This window comes from Haemaphysalis longicornis, unplaced genomic scaffold (genome assembly GCF_048455015.1).
Source record: "Haemaphysalis longicornis isolate Haplotype H1 unplaced genomic scaffold, Haemaphysalis longicornis Haplotype H1 scaffold_7, whole genome shotgun sequence".
In the NCBI taxonomy this organism is placed as follows: domain Eukaryota; kingdom Metazoa; phylum Arthropoda; class Arachnida; order Ixodida; family Ixodidae; genus Haemaphysalis; species Haemaphysalis longicornis.
The window spans coordinates 76,198,897-76,203,690 of NW_027526422.1; positions in this window are offsets into that span (position 1 = coordinate 76,198,897).

Consider the following 4,794-nt stretch of genomic DNA (forward strand, 5'->3'; position numbering starts at 1 on the left):
GCGTACAACGTGCAGAAAATGTACGTTTGTTTTCTTACCGAATTAAAGTACTTTTGCCACTGGTGAACATCTCTGAAAATCTAACCTATGGCTCAAGACAAGACAGTTGACCAACAGCGCGATTCAAAAATAAAGATCTGACAACACAAGTGCTGATTTCACTGAAACTTCATTGAAAAAGTGACATCAATTCCGGTAGGTTTGACCAACGCGCCACGTACCCCGATGAAAGCACAGCGCATCACAGCCGTTTATGCAGCGATACCTAAATCTTCCATGTTTGAACCCTGGGAGCATCTTTACAGTAGTCACGCAAGATATTATATCTATTGAACCTACGATCCCCTTTATTATGCTGTCTGAGCTATGATAAACAGAGGTGAACTTTTTTCCGATCTCTGCATGGTTTGAATAGCCTGGGTATCTTTCTGGCGTTATATAACAAGTGTGCTCAAACACGGCGTAGCAGCTTCCAATTAACGTAAAAAGCACACCCACAAGCATCGTCCTCGCCATCACAATGACTTGCTTTTCCATTAACCGAGGTGTATGGAATTCAAACAGGTGAGTATCATTGACCTTGTGATTTTCCTTGCTTTATCGATGAGTTGATCGATGGGTCCATATCCCACGAACTCACGAAATCTAATGCAAGGACACTAGCGGGGATTAATGATAAATGAATACAGCCGTGTGTCTGGCAATGCTCACAGAATAGGAATTTGGGCAGTGAAGGAATTGCGTGCGAGCAAGACTCGATCGGCACTGCCAGGCGACGCATTGCCTCGGCGCTTTGGGCATGTGCGGTTAGGGAGCGTGGTAGCTGCACAGGATGCACGAAGGACGACTGTATGGAGAGGAGGTTAGCGTAAAAATAACCGTGGTCGGGCTCACGGCGCCTTATCACTTGGTGTTTGTGCAGCGTGGCACTTGTCATCATCATCATCATCTCCAGCATATCTACGCCCACTGTAGGGCAAAGGCCTCTCCCATTATTCTCCAATTACCCCGGTCCTGTGCTAACTGCTACCAATTTATCCCCGCAAACTTCTTGATCTCATCTGCCCATCTAACTTTCTGCCGCCCCCTGCAACGCTTGCCTTCTCTAGGGATCCAATCTGTTACCCTTAATGACCAACGGTTATCTTGCCTTCGTATTACATGCCCTGCCCACGTCCACTTCTTCTTCTTAATTTCTACTTATGTCCGTAGCACGCGTTTGTTCCCTGACGCACTCCGCTCTCTTCTTGTTCCTTAATGTTTCACCTATCATATTCCGTTCCATTGCGCGTGGCACTTGTACTCGAGTTTATCCAGAATTTTTTTTTTTTTTTTTTTTTGGGGGGGGGGTGCATATCGTTGGGCGGGGTGCTCGTGGTTGTCAAATCTTTGGGGGTGTCGAAATCCTTCTTGAGGGGGGGGGGGGTTATGTTGGGGGGGAGGGTGTATAAATCGCTGTTTCCATCAAATTGCAATGGTTTTACATAATGGACGGGCCAAGCACCTTGTGTCGCGCTCCTTGCTCTCACCGCATCGTAAAGGCGCCGAGCTCAACGAGAGCCTGCGCACTTATAAGTGGTGGCTAAACTGAGCCCAAGTGAAGTAAAACTGGGGGTATGTGAAAAAATGAAGCAAACACAAAATTAAAACAACAATTACCAATTAAGCAGAGGTCTAAGCAATTGTTATGACGGGAGAGGAAAATTGGCCGCTTATCTGCTCCTTTCGGCGGAAATGTCGTCGAAAAGCGACAGTCGACTTGCCACCTCCCTTCTCCCTCCCCTTCCCCCACCCCCCCCCCCGCCATGTAAATGCAGCTCTTCTCTTTCCCGCCAACCAAGATCTCCCGCTCTTCCCTTCCCGTCTCTCCCCTCTTGCGATAATCACAGTGGAGGTCGGCTCAAGTCAATTCGGTTTTTGTCGTGACTGACCCATATCGAGACGGTGAGCAGACGGTGAGCACTGGGCGAGGGCGTTGGGCAGCTCGGATTCGGCGGTGCAAGATGTCATCGTCGCCCGGGCTGCCGAAGTCACCAGGAACCTTCCTCCTTCGGTCACCACCCCTCCCCGGAATGAGCCGTTGCGGCAATAAAAGTTTTCTCTCTCTCTCTGACTGAACAAACTTTATTGGGGAATAGGGAAAGGAGGGAATGTGGTAGGAGATAGAGGGGGGTGGAATTCATGGGTGGAACCCTAGGTCCAGGGCCCCAGTGGCTAGTGCGCCTGTCTTCGCTCTCTCCAGCAGGTTGAGTTGGTCCTGTAGAGGTGTGCTTGCCAGTGCGGCCTCCCATGTATACAGTGTAGTAGGCTGTATTGAGGTGTTGCTGGTGCCTGTTCCCCATGTTATTGGGCAAGACCATGTGGCGTGGAACAGCGTGGCTGTCTCGCCGCATTTCTTGTTCCACTTCTCGCGCGCCATCTATTGGAACCTTTTGTTACTGTTGAACTCGGCACACCGCAACAAGGTCCAGGCTCGCGCGAGCACTTTTTGTATTTTTGGTTTGAAAGACTTTTTCAGCTCGTATTTTCTATTCGCGGGCGCAAATATCCAGCAGCCATGTATTTTTAAACAGTAGAACACTGCAATTGTCAGTTTTGCACATGCCTAATGCTTTCTTTTTGATCGACAATGTTGACAAGTATGAACATCGCGATCAGATGCAATGTAGATTGGAATTGTTTTGCTTATATAAACCTCTCGTTCAAGAATTCTTCTGACTTTGGGCCGGGCGGCTGAATCGAAGGACAGACAGGCAGACAGACCAGAATTTTCACTTTTAAGTAGCCCAAGAAAGACGTTCGTGTAAAAAAAGCATTCGTGTAACTCTTTCCATTTGTGTCTTTTAATCCTTTCCAGTTGGTGTCTTTTCATTCTGTCTCCGCTACTGTGACCGAGAGCTCAGGACAATACCTCTGTTATACCTATATCTCGGACTGGGCATGACATTAAATAGCCGCAGCAGTGCTGAGCCAATTACAAGGGGGCACGCAACGTTAAAATCATTGTCCCTCAGGCCGCTGTTTCCGTTGACAAATGTGGAGCTCAAAGCGCAACCTTAGGCCTAATGTCAAGCTGAAATATAGGGACCGGGCGGCCGTTGTATGGCACCACCGTCGTTTCAGCGAGCAGCGCCGCCCGTGGCGAACCGCTCGTCAGTGGAATTCCGGTGGCGGTCAGCGCAGCGTAGTTGTGCATGGCTTTCTGTCGTTTTTCTGCGGTGCGGCTTGCAAAGCGAACCTAACCCCACGTGCATTTTTCAGATCGGTAAATCTTGAGTGTGGATGTGACGTTTACAAGGTATGCCATGTGTGTTATTTACGCCCATACTCAGTATTTAAAATAGCAGACGACGCTCAATGCGCCAAGCTGGAAGTCAAGCTGGAAGTGAAAGTTCGTTGCTTCATGCAATTGTTTCATGCCTGCATGCAGTTTTGCGGATCGAGTATATTCCCGCTAAATGCTCCCACAAAGCCGGTGTGTGCAACCGATCTAGGAATGCTGCGGCGAAGGCATTTGGCAGTTGATGACGAAACGGCGCCGACGTCGTGCACAAGCGAAAGACAAAGTTGGAGGGTGTCTTCGAAGTTTACCTCAAAACAGAAATTGTGACGAATGACGCTCCCGTATCTTCATTACCTACGGCTGAAACGTGTTTAATTTCACAGAAATGCTCTTACTACAGTCATCGGGAATCCTTGATATAATAAATACCGCATGATAGTACGCATGATAGTAGAATGTTATTGCTTGTCGTGGAGAAGCATTGCTTTACAAGAATTGCAATGGTTTCTGGCTAGTTGGTAAATGGTTTTTCAAAAACTAATTCCTGCTTGACTGAAGGACGCAATACAGGAGGGTGCCCGAAACCTGTACTCAGCTTCACAACCGAATATGCTGCGGTCGGTTTACAAGCTGCCACCTACGCTTGAAAAATCATACACACCTCCGTCTAACGACAATGATGGTTTATCGCAACGCTCTTTCGTATGGGTTTCCTTGGTTGCCTTCTGGATTTAAACTTTGACTAGTTAAGCGTCGAATTTGACCAGCACGCAGTTTGGTCTTTTGATTGCAGCATCTTGACTTTGACCATTTCCCATTCGATTTCGCAGAAAGAAAGCTTTGTGTTCAACCATCATAATCATTAGATGATTTTGCTGTTTAATTTTGAACTTCCATGCCCCCTCTCCAAATCTAAACTTTTTCCAGTGTGTCAAAAATGTGTCTGTGGGGGAGAACTCGGGCTCATGCGCCCATATTTGAGGCAACTAATCGCGCGTTTTTGGTGTCTTCACCAGGCATTACACGATTTTTAGGTACTCTGTAAAGAATACTTAAGCATTAAAAAACACCAGCTGACGTTAACACTGCCACATTTTTTTAACTATCGGTCCCAGCCTTTATTCTACGCAGGGGGTAAAACGGTAAGGGGAGGAGGGATGGTTTTTAGCTTGGGCTGTTGAGTTGGTGAATAACTTTGGCTCTTGATAAAATGACCACCACAAACGTGGGATTTCCACTTCGGCTTTCAAGCTCCCATGCTGTCACAGTGTCGCTCACTAAAACCGAAGGTACAAAGCTCACGGTTACAGACAGTGTAAACTACCGCAACATTTTTTCGGCTACACGGTAATCCATCCCGTATGCAGGTGCCTTTCTATTTAAAGCACACGTATCGAGGTATCCCAGCGCTAAGGCTGGCGTGGAAACCGTAGTCATTGAAACCAGTGAAGATAATTTAAAGTGGTAGAAATGAATTCTAATTTTGCTAATAGTTTTATTCCTACTCAGAT